Source organism: Sturnus vulgaris, chromosome 1, assembly GCF_052056855.1.
Source record: "Sturnus vulgaris isolate bStuVul1 chromosome 1, bStuVul1.hap1, whole genome shotgun sequence".
In the NCBI taxonomy this organism is placed as follows: domain Eukaryota; kingdom Metazoa; phylum Chordata; class Aves; order Passeriformes; family Sturnidae; genus Sturnus; species Sturnus vulgaris.
The window spans coordinates 44,407,057-44,419,621 of record NC_142243.1 but is presented as its reverse complement, the minus strand read 5'-3'; the positions used below and the strand labels follow the sequence as shown (position 1 = coordinate 44,419,621).

At 36.6% G+C, this 12,565-nt stretch overlaps 1 long non-coding RNA gene across 2 annotated transcripts in view; it reads left to right on the top strand.

Moving 5' to 3' along the window:
- Positions 1 to 6,319: 6,319 nt before the first annotated feature.
- The window catches only part of LOC148225176 (uncharacterized), a 60,344-nt gene continuing 54,098 nt past the window's right edge, over positions 6,320 to 12,565 (top strand). For both annotated transcript variants that reach the window (XR_015803821.1, XR_015803820.1), the window contains exons 1-2: positions 6,320 to 6,455; positions 6,962 to 7,097. This is a non-coding gene — a long non-coding RNA (uncharacterized LOC148225176). The remainder of the gene's footprint in view (positions 6,456 to 6,961; positions 7,098 to 12,565) is intronic.

Genomic DNA, 12,565 nt, shown 5'->3' with positions numbered 1-12,565 from the left:
TCATAGCATCCTTCCAATGACTCCTCTTCTGTTTGGATAATCCTTTCATTTTGGCGTTGGCTTTTGTGCAGTAAATACTCACGTATTAACTTTTGATCTCTTAATCCATCTATACCCTTGTATAACCTCGTCTTTTTGGTGTGTCTTTTGAAGATAATCTACAAATTGTCTTGTAACTCTTTTACCTTCCAATAGATAAGTTCCAATATTATTTGCAATACAGTCTCAGTAGTTTATGTGGGTCCATCTGGTGTAAGAAAAGTGAATATAACAGATTTGCTTAAAATATCAGATGTCATTCATAGTAGAAAGAATCTTTCCATGGAACTAAATAGCAATGCACAATGATGTAATAGTTCGTAATGAAATTCCACTGTTTAAAAAAATGTGTGGTTGTATTTTTTCAAAGGAAAACATAAAGGAGAAATGCATTGTTTATTGTGTGTAAAATGAAATAGCAGCCAAGTCATACAGGAAGTCTTTAACTACCTTCTCTTTTGATTGCATTTAGTCAGATTATTGAAAAAAAATCAGTACACAAAAGTTCAGTGGAAACCTTGATAAAATGACAATGAAAATTCCCATATACTTAGTTAGTCTTGGGAATGTTTCACCTTAGCATTGCAAGCCTGCTTAAGGTGAACTGTTCTTTGAAATATCTGATTCCTGGGGACTATTTTGTGATAAAAGGTGCTGTGGATGTCCCAGGTGATATTTCTTCACATTGTTGACACAGCCCATGCGGGGAAGTGCCCTGAAACACAAAGAGGCATTGCAGAAGGAGCAGACTGGGAGAAAGGCAAAGGCCTATGCAAATAAGAAATTGGAGTTCTGGAAGAGCAGAACTGGCCAGTGTGGTAGGAGTAGGTTTTGTACATGGAACTCATGGGATGGGTAAATATCTTCAACAACTGAGAGGGAAAGAGAGTAATCCATCAGCTTCTGCAGGCTAGACCTGAAAACTAGGAAGATAAGAAGAGCTGTGAGGCTATGATTTTTGAAAATTTTACTGTGAACAGAAGAACTGCTTATGTAGGGGGGACTTTTTCTCAAGAAAACTGATGCAGGCAACTCACAGAAGAGAGAAAGCAAAAGGAGAAGAAATACCTAGATCTGGCCTAGCAAAACACTCTTAATGATACAAATAGCTGAGAATGAAGACTGGGGATGTCTAGGAAGGAGACAGGGATTGATCTGAGGAATAGAATAAGATGATGGGAAGATTCCAATGTAGAAGCAAGGAGTGGGAGAAAGGGCTTAGCAGAGCAACAAGCTGCAAAAGACAGGGCAAAGGAGGCAGAACCCACAGTAGTGGGTTGTGCTAAACTGGAAACCGCGGTTTTTCCAGGATAACTCAGGCTGGGAAACCTAATGCCCATATTTGACATCCTCTCTAGTGGATCTCAACTTAATTCTGTTGTTAATTATTCTTAATATTAATCAGAGATCTGTGTTGCAGATCTGGATGTTGTATATGATATTATCCCACATCATAACTGTTTGGATTTTTAAAATAAACCTAGGGAATTCTGCATTTACATACGTAAATAACTATGCAGTATCGACATTGTAAACCCAAAAGTCTTTTAGAGTTAAAAAAATTCCTGAAGATCAGGATTGCCTTTGCAAATAATTGTATGCTTGTGTATAATTTTTATCCATGGGAACTTTGCCTTATTCACTCCACAAGATGAAAGGACTCATTGAATCCACATGGATGCTATCCTGTGTTCTATTCACATTGCTCAGTTTGCTGGCCCAAGATTTATTTAGTGTACACTATACCAGCTCTATTATTCAAGCTTCAGAATATTCAAGCTTACTAATTTCCATATTGGCATTTCTGTGACATTGTTCAGTACACTGAGTGCTCCAGGAACATGAATTAATTTATTTTCACAACATCCTTCTGCTTCTAATATTTGACTAGTTGAAAGTACATTAATGTTTCTTTTTCTGTATATTCCTGTGTATAATAATTTTCAAGTATCATAATACAGCCTTTAAAGATTATGTGTTTTTTAGCAAAGGCACACTTCTATTTAAAAAAATCAAAATTTCTTTTTGATCTCTCCCTGCCTCTTTTTATAGACATGAGAACAAAAGCAGATGACAGTGTATCTTGCAGCCTTATTCAGTGTATTATTGATCTGCGTGACAGTGTGACCTGTCAACTTTTACATTTCTTATGTATTTTAGTCTGTCCTATAAAATTCACATACTTAAGACATTGCATTGTCAACTTCATTGTCAACTTCATTTATTTATTGAAAGTTGATTTTTGTGGAAAGTTAAATTTAAATGCTAGTTCAAGAGTGAGAATGCTTTTAATTTGAGAAACTGGACATTGATGGAGTGGCTGAAATTTATATTCAACAGTTAGGGTAACAAAACACAAAAATTAAAAAAAAAAAGTTTAGAAAAGTTATTTTGAGCACTGAAGTATTTCAGGAGCACAGTAGGACAGTAGGAAAATTCAATCATTGGAATTTTTTGGTAGAACTACTCAGAATCATGGGGAGATTCATGAATTGCAGGTATTTAAATTTGGTCATCCAAACCAAAAGGGCCTTTGAAAACCAAGCAACAGGTTGCTGTTGCTTACACAATACAGTTTTCATCAGCAAGAGTTGTGAAGGAGTCACTTATATATTCTTGACTCCTCACTGCAGCCTGTAGAGCAATAGGGGAAGAGTAAGTACTAATTCTCTGATTCCCTACCCTGGGGTCAAATCCAAGAAGTAGAAATAAGTAAGATTATAATGCCCAATGGAAATAATTGTTGACAAAGCAACAAACAGGAATTATTAACCTTGCCCACAATATCTCAGATGATCCTTAAAGTCTTACTATTTTTAGAGAGCAAGAATGTTCTTGTGCATATCTAGTTTCATCAAAATTTGTTCACGAAGCTCAGAGAAGAATAGAGGAAATTATAATCTCATAACTTGCAAGCCAAGCCATTGAAATTATAGCCCTGTGAGAAAGAATGTAAATCACAATGAATATTTAATTTTTCCTTTTTTTTTAAGGCTTCCAATAGTCCAGTAGTATGCTTTTTACCATTTAGAATGACTGCTAGCTTAGAAATGCAGACTAATCATTTATGAATGATACAGCTGCAAGATGTTGTCACAAAAACAAAAGAACATTTTATTGCCTAATAACATTCCTCAATTCTAATTCATCTGTGAACAGATCACTACCAATAGCAGCAGAAGCAATGAAAAGGCTCTGCCTGGAAGATCTAAATTGCATAATATGTGAAAGCTGTGTTGCTTTTATAACAATTTAATCTAAAGTTATCTTCTGTATATCTGTTAGAGACTCCCACCCCAATAATAGTTTAATACCCTATATTAATGATCCACAACTAGAACTTATTTTCATGGTGGATTTTGCAAAACTATGTTTTGGTTTTATAAACATTTTGAAGTACAACAGAATGCAATTATCTGCTGGAACACAAAAAATTTCACATTAGTTCAAGAGCTGTTTTATTGAGCTGTGTTCAATTTCTCAAAGCGTTCAGAAGTTTCATTTTGAGATTACACCAGGCACCCCTAGCTCCAGCACCATAGAACAGAAAATGGGATGCCCAACACCTGCTGCTTTCCACATTTTGTATGCTGCTGCTCACTATCTAATCCTGCTCTCCAAAGAAACTGTTTACAACTATTTCAAAAGTTGGTGTAGTGTATGTGGTTTGTAGTATGCATATCTTACTAGGCTACTTAAGCTGCTCTCTCCCCTTCCCCATGTCCCTGTTTTGCTATGAAAAACTGGAAATTAACTATAGTCAGAATGCCTAAAAATCATCAGTGATGAAATTTCAGGGTATATTCCTATGCGTAGCTTTACATCTTGGTGTATCTTCTCACAGCAAAGAACGGCACACAAAGCCACCGTGTCAGTGTGTGGCAGAGCTGGCATGTCACACACTAATGGCACAAGGTGCGTCTGATTTAATTGACATTTGAACCTGAAACTCCTGATGGAGCCAGGAAAAACCTTGATCCTGGAATCTGTGCCTCCTCCTCGATGCAGATAGATCTCAGATCTGAGAGGTCACGTGCAATTACCCTGGAGTCCTTGACTCTGAATCTCCAAACAACATTGTAGAGCTCGTGAAGAAAAAGTGATTGAATCCATAGAAGTGTGTGGTATTCCCTATAGGCATATTCTTACCTTTATTGTTCACAGGGAAGAGGTCTCATCATTTATGTGAGAAATGTTTTAAGCTCTCTGTGCAACATCAGCGATTGCTAATGCTGGTCTGAAGGAGGGTGGAAAGTATTCCTAGGCAACACACCCTCTCCTTGGAAGAAGGCTCAGAAAAGATGGGTACAGGTGCTTATAAAGCTCATGTTATGAGCTATTTAGAGTGATAATCAGATTACATACACATTAATAACAGAAGGAGGATGTAGCATATACTGCAGTAATGCTGAATTGCACTGCAAACCGTGGACATAGAGAAGCTGATACTTTGCCTTTCCCCGTTATTGAATGACAGCTACAGTGTAGGATTGCCGGACACAGTGAGTCATAAAAAGAATCTTCAGTCAGCATGATTTTCAAGCTCTTTCCCACTTCCTGTAATAAGCAGAAGCAGTACTTTGTAAATTTCTGTTTTCTTTTGAGTTGGTAGGTATTTTTTCTTAGATTGTTACCGTTTCACCTTCATTTCCCTCATGCTGTTGCTGGTTTCGTTTTTCTCGTTGTGACCTAATCATTGAGTCTCTTACCAATTTCTCAGTCTTGCAGGGATACTGGTATTTCAGATTCTGGTGATGAAAAAGCATTTCACTCTTAATATCCAGATCACTGGGTCATTTGGCTGAATTAATGGAAATAGAAGTAGATGAATGTGAGAAAACACAAGCAGCAAGGCAGACATGCATGCAGTAAGTTAACACCCCTTCTAGCATCCATTTCAGGCAGTATATTATCCATATTATCTTCCCACTCTTTTTGCTTTGCTTTGACACAGATCGTGACCATCAAGTGGTATATAAGGCATATGCTGTTGTTTTTAAGCATAAGCATATGGACAGTTATGTAATCTTATTTAGTGCTAGTTTGTTTTTGGCCAAATTCCCCTGAACTTCTGCTATCCTATTTTTAGTGTATGGCAGAGAGGCATGTAATAAAAGAAGCTCGAATATATCCTTATTTATACCTCTTAATTTGTGGAAAATACAAATTATTATTGTACTGTACTAATAAACCAGTTATGGATTATATAAATTAAGCAGTTTTTTTATAAATTACCTAACAGTGAAATTAGCTAGAGTGTTTATTGAATTAGTTGGTCAGCAAGTAAGAGCTATCCACTTGAGAGGAGGGTATATTGAGTTTAAAAATACTTGAACTGTCCCTTAATAGGGGTGATGTTATAATAGTCATTAAATGGACCGTGTTCCCTATTATAAAATGACAGAATTCTTTTTTTTTCTGCTTCTGGTCCAAATTGCATTTTGAAAAGAGAAATATCTTCCACTATAGGAAAATCAAGAATAAAATTCATGAATATATAAGCCAATTTCATAATTGCTCAAGCTTTTTACTGATGGTTTTCACCCACAATCTGCAAAACAAGTGGTTTGTTAGCAAAAAAGGCACTGAGCCTTTTTTTTTTTTTTTTAGCTACTGATCATGTTCAAACTGAATCTTTTTATGAAGAGGTAATTATTTGCATAACACCAGATATGCTGATTAATTATTTCAGTGTGAATCTTATCATCTGAAACAACCTGACCCTTACAAGAAAACTTTTCTCTGCACAAATAAGATTGAAGTCAAGTAAGGTGTGGAATACTCTATACAGAAATAGACTAAAACTGAATTGTTAGTTTACTGTATTTGAATAAATGAACATTTTGGTAGTCATTAAAAGAAAATTAAGCGTTTAATTTATTTGCTGTTCTTTTCTTATGTAAAAGTGACTAGCAGTTATGTCTTTGAATAAAATTTGGGTTTCTCTCTGACTTGACCAGTGCTTAGAGAGCTGGTGCACCCAGTTTTTGACAGAAGCACAAAGTGATGACTTAGCACATGGCAGACAAAGGACAAACTGTTCAGTTGTGGCCCTAAATTTATTTTAGTTCAACCAGTAAACAGGGACACAGCTTGGACTTTGCTGATTAAAAGCAAAATTAAAAAGCCTGAAGCCGCATTTGACAGTGTTCCAATTTGTAACCAGCTCAACACATGGGATTTTGTTTCCTTTTACTTTGTGGCTTCCAGCATCCCTATGCAAAATATTAGTGTTTCATTGTGGGTTTCTGTATTTTCTTTCCCCCAGGAGAATTTATTTCTTCCTCTCAGTTTCCTAGAGAGATTAATACCCCTGCCCAAAATCCGAGATATTTGCAGCTTACCATATTGTTCCATGTTTCACTTCTCCTGCCTTTACCATCTAGAAGAGCCTACCTCTTCCAGCCTTTGCCTAGGTGAGTGCTCTCAAGTGGCTGCAAGGCAAGTGTTTTGCATATCTTCACATTTCCTTTGCTATTTTTATCTCGTACATATCCTTGTGTGTCCCTTCTTCATGTCTTGTCTGCATGTGCTTCAAGCAGCATTGCTCTGTACTGCAGGAGGTAACACAAAGTTAATAATTAATTTCTGATCATTACTTCATCTGTCTCAAGAAGTACCTTTTTAAAATCGGAATACTACTATTAAAAGCAATATAAATCTGTTACAACAATAAATTTGCTTTCAGTGTATCATTTTTTGTACTTACATTAGTACAAGGTCTTGAAGGAGAATTTGGAAGTGGGAATTTCCTTGCCATGAATTATTTCTCAAATTACTACAGTCTTATCCATTAATAGATTGGGATTTTTAAATTTTTATGTTGTAGATTTTCCCAGAATTAAAAATATATAAAGTTCAAACTTGTTAGGCCTTAAACATGTGCTTCCAGAAAAAATATATCTTTCCTTGGTTTCAACAGAAAGCTAGTATCTTTGTGTGGCAACAGCATTGGACTTCAGATAACAAAGTGTTGAAAAATCCCCAGCTGAAATTCCCAGTGTTAGACGAAGTGGCCAAATACAATGGATTGAATCCATCACTGTAATCAACAGGAGGTAAGAAAACACTGGTGGAAAGTCTGTGGTCAGCATGGAAATTTAATATAGCACAGCTAAGCCAGTAATCAACAGCAAAAAAATGTTTTTCCTCTGTTTTTCCATTTAAGGTGTCTGTTGTATTAGCTGGCTGTGTGAATTAAGCATAGATGAAGATGAACACAGTCTAGCAGAGGTCAGAAAAATAATAATCTTTTGAAGTTTTGCCTTTGAATATAACAGAATAGAAGTTCTTGTCTGTGAAAACAAAGATCACGGGTTAATCCCTGAGCCAAGTGTAGTAGTGAAGTCTGCTATTTTCTGAGGCAGCAAGATCTGTTCATTTGACACTAACTTACCTATCAACTTTCTGCATGTTATCTAGAAGAAAATTGTTAGTAATATCTTTTCTACTCCTTTAAAACAAAAGTTAGTTCTGGAAGAATGTAATTGACCTTTTACCATCCAAGATGACTTTAGCTTCAGATTCAGAAGCATCAGAGTGGGCTAGATCCCATTTAAAACAAATTTTCTTATAATTTCTTATAAATATGAAAGCAGGTTTTCTTATGGTAAATGGGAAGCTGCAAACACCAAGATCTTGTCTAAGCAGTAGGTGGCAGACTGCTCCCAGTAATCTTTAGGAAGTTGTGGCTCAGCCCTTCTTAATGCCCACGGGGCTGTAGTTAAAGGTGATGATAAGAGAGATGTAAAGGTGGGGAGATTCCTAGGGTTCGAGCAGTCTACCTAATTTCACAAAGCATGCCAGGAACAGTCGAGTCAGCACTTGCCAGGCGAGGGGCTGTTGTCCTATATACCCTGTGTTATCAGTTCCTAAGGAACTGGTGGTTATCCTGCCCTGCAGCATCTGGGTGACCTTGATCTCGTTTTGAAAGTTTTGCCGCTGTTAACAGAAAGCTAGCACTGTCATGACTTGACACGTCTACACAACAATATGCCTGTAGTTTTGTCACCATTTGGAAATCCCTCTTAACTCCGGAGGCCCCAAGGAGTTTTTTAACCAAAAGAGTTTAACACATGGAATTTGTGTCTGAGGATGTGGATACAGCACAGCCTCTACTGATCTCTACATACACAAAGTAGTTTCTGAACAGTACCCAAAAAGCTGAGATCCACTCTTTTGACATTGTTGCTTTTTTTTTTTTGTGCTTACCCTTACCTAAATGATGTTAAGGTGGAACAAATATTTTCTCTTTATAGCAGATTTTATTTTTAATTTAAATTCATTTTGAGGGGTTTTCCCAATGCCCTGCTGCTAATAATTAATGTACTTAAGGATGCACCTTATGCCTTGGCTTTTGTCTCATATGTTTCATTTCAAGGGAAGCCTGTGGTGCTCACACAAACTGCCTTTCCCATCACACTTGTTTCTCATGCCATTATTTTCTGACTGTCAGACACTCTACCTAGTGTATACCAAGATATTTCATTACCCGCCTACAACTATGCTCTTGTATCAGAGTAGAGGACTGTCCACAGACTGCTGGAAACCACACAATCCAATGGTTGGTAAACACTTGGGGGAGCTGCCCAACCATTATGCAAAGGTGTTGGATCTGATTTATGGAATGATTTGCTTAACATTCACCAGATTATTTAGAGCATCTTTTGTCACCAGACAAGATTTGAAAGAAAAAGAATCTAAAAAAAAAAAAAAGAATATTTCATACTTTGAAAGGCATTATAAAAGTACAAAATAACAAAAAAAAAAGGAATTTATAATTTTATTAAGATTATGCTAATTTTAGCTGCTTCTATATTTAAGCTAATTCTTGAGACTGATCTTTTAGGCTCTGCTGATGGGTAGTGGGACTCCCATGGATATGCAGAATCATAGTTCTTTCGTGTTTGCTTTCCTGCTTAGGCTATGTTACATTTCTACTGCATGCTTTGGCTAGGCTAAGATTATGCCATTCATCTTCAAGATGCTTTCTCTTGCTTTTATCTTCCTTAAAACATGATGTCATATTTTAGTTAGTTTAGAAATCATGCATGATGAGACAGACAGATTTTCTGAGTTCCTTTCCATGTGCCATGCTAGGTTGCTATCAGTTTTACATCAGTTGCTTAGTGTATAAATGAAAGATTGATTTGAGAATGGGGTGTTGTCCAGTTATGCACAGTTCCCCTCCTTCCTCCCTCCTGTGCACTCTTTCAGACTCAGTGGAAATCAGGAGTGGTCTTGCCACAGTAACATTTACAAGGGCTCAGTGAACATGTAAGCACATGATGGAAAATAAAAATGTCTCTGAGAAGAACAGAAAGAGTAGCTTCAGGACCCAAGCATTTCTCGACAGAAGACCCCATTTCCAAAATGTTTATATTTTATTATGAAAAATCTCCCAAACCCATACCTATGACCATTCCTGTAGTATTTCCAATTTTCTTAGAATTTACTAGAAACACATAAGACTCTGTAACATCCTTCTGCTCTGCAATTCAATTCTTTTAAAGTTTATCATTGTTATTTCAGGATACACAGCTCTTACTTGAATAGTCAAGAGCCTCATATTAGACTTTGTGTTTTCTCTATTAACAAATGTAGACTACATTCTAAAAATAGATCCTAAACCAGAAAGATACATAATTATAAATAACACACTTCACAAGAGTCAGAGGATGTCTGCACTCTCCAAAATGGCAGTTACTTAATTGAAATAAAGAAGAAAGTTTGTTCAGAGTGCTCCATCTGCTTTGATAATGCAAGCTATGGTTATGAAAATCTCCTAACATTTTGTTCAGTGTTACTTGTTTGAAGCATCAGATGAATAAATATTAAGTACTTATACTCTGGCCTGCAATTCTGCAGGATACAGGATTCTTCTTGGGGCTCAAGTTAGGCAGTCATTAATGACAACAACACTTCATAGTGTAGAATGGTCTTTGCAGGGGGTTGGTATTCAAACCGTAGTGAAACCAAACCAAGCAGCCCAGCTAGTGGTTTTTTTATAGTATTGATATTACTGAATGTATGGTCAGAAAGGGAGAGAGATAAATCAACAGAGACTAAACTTGGCGCATACACTGAGGTTCAGTGTGGTAGTTAGAATGAGGAGTCAAGGGGATTAATGACTCATTTGATTCACATACATGGCCAAATATTTTGGTCATTAAAATATGTAAAAGTAAGCTTATGGTACTCATTGTATTGTTGTCCTTCACCTTTATCCTTTCAGTAACTCAGAGGTGAGAGCAAATAGCTTTACAAGAGAAGACAACTCAATAACTGTGCTGGAGATGGGCTAACCACAGCACAGCATGGTTTAGTTTAGCCTGTCTTTTCCAGATCCTTCTTTCCAAACATTTAACTGAGTGAAGTGAAAATTAGGCCTTCATTTAGCAAAAGGAGATTTCTATGTATTTATTTGAAGAATATTACAGATTACTGTGCTTTTTCATCCACATCTTCTTTTACCAGGAAAAGAGGAGTCTATTTGTTGTGGATAATGGATTGATAAAGCTCCCTTCCACCACCATATTACAGAGGATACAGAAGATTCTCATGTAGAGCTGCTTGTATCAGTAACAAATGATCTAGTCTACATACAAGTGTAACATGCTATGTCTGAATTGTTCATTTAACTGCCCTGGAGGAGTTGTCCTGTACTGTAAAAGTATTTTTGTATATAGGTTCTAATAAAACAAGAGAAGAAACTGTTGTACAACAAGTGCAACAGTAATTCACTAATCACATCTATTTTAATCTTAAATGCACATGTTTCAAAAATTCTGAACAAGGTGTAAGCTTCAGCTCTGCTTCAGCTCTTGCTGCTTCTTGAAGAGCAGCCAGGAGAAACTGCGAGAATGCCTTAGAATGAAAAGAATGAAGGAGCTCCACTTCCAAGAAGTACTGGCACTGTCCTCAGACAGCTCAATAGTTGTGGGTATTATGCAATTTTGCTAGTCTGCAAATTATTGATCCAAATGCTGTCAACACTTGCATATTAAAGAATGGAGAGCTTACCTGTTTGGACCTTAAATTACAGTCCACATTTATTCCCATCTTCCTAAAGAAAAGTCTTTATCATCAGACTGCCTTTTACAACTTTTCTTTCCATAGTTTTAGTTTATAGAGTATATGAGCTAGGAGAATTGCTGTGTCCTCTGAAGTCAATGACTCACTGTAGGAAGAGAGCAAGAGATTTAGCTGCTGTAAACAGAGCACGAAGAAATTAACTTTTTTGTGACATGCACATGACTGCAGCTAAATATATACAGAGACAAAGCCAGGACAATTTTTTTGCCTCTATTTACTTTGAACTGATAAATGGCATTATTCTGCTCTCTACAGATTTTTTAAAAGACCACTGGAACCTCAGTCTGCAGGATAGAAAAAAAAGATAATGCACTGAGTCTCAGGAGAAAAGGGACTGTCATTCTATTAAGAGAATTTACAGAAATTAGCAAAACAGGACTTAGTCTTTTTAACTGTCTTTCCAACTGTACATGATCTCCTACACATCATCTTGCAGGTCTCTCCAGTGCTCTAATCCCTTTGGAGATGAAGTTGCCTAGTCACAGAAGAGACCATGTAATGTAATAGTTCAAGTGATACGCTATTATTTCAATTGCAACTCATGTTTATCTGAGTGTTAATACTTGGCAATTTCTGATGAAGAAGCATTAGTGTCTAAATCAATAAACTTAGCTGTTTATAGGTAAATGTCCATCTTTCATCCTCATCTTTATAAGAAATGCAATAAGGACTACAGTAGTTTTAACTCTTCCATGCCAAGAATACAATCTTATGCAGTATTGCTAACATCATCTCGGCATGGATTTGTATGGACCAAGGTTATGTGCCTAAGAATAAGCGTGTTTCTACTTTCATCATCACTCTCAAATTCCAGCATGGTAGGTAAATCATTAATAATTTTTGTAGGGCATAAGTTTTAGGGGTCTTTTTTTTAGGGGGGTGGGGGAGAAAAATTTAGAAACATAGCTCTTGTCTTTTGGGGTTTAATCCAAACTTGAAAACTTTTGGACTGAATATATTTTATTTTTTTCAATTCAAATATAGTGCATTTGTCATTCTGCTTTCTTACCACAGCTAAGTGAGAGGAAATAATGTCATTTGGATCCAATGTCTCTACATTATTGGTACAAATGAACATGAGTGCTCCTGGCTGAGCCAATATTACTCTGGAAGTCAGATGCCTGTTCTGGGCTGGCCCACTGTGTGTAGTATTCAGGCCTGTGAAAAAAAGAAGTTCCTGAATAAAATCAATGCAGTGGGAGGAGGTTGCTGCTGGCTGAGGTGAAAAGTGCTGCATGTGCACTACTGTCTGCCATAGGCACCAGAAAACCCTACTGCAGAGTGTCTAGTTGCTACTGTAATTATTGTAGAGACAGATGATGTCACTGTTAGAGGGCAAACTGAAGAGCTTCATGTCATCAACTTTATTCATATCAAAGCAGAAGTGCTTTAAAATCTGTTCTTACAGAAGTAACAAATCCAAACATTTACT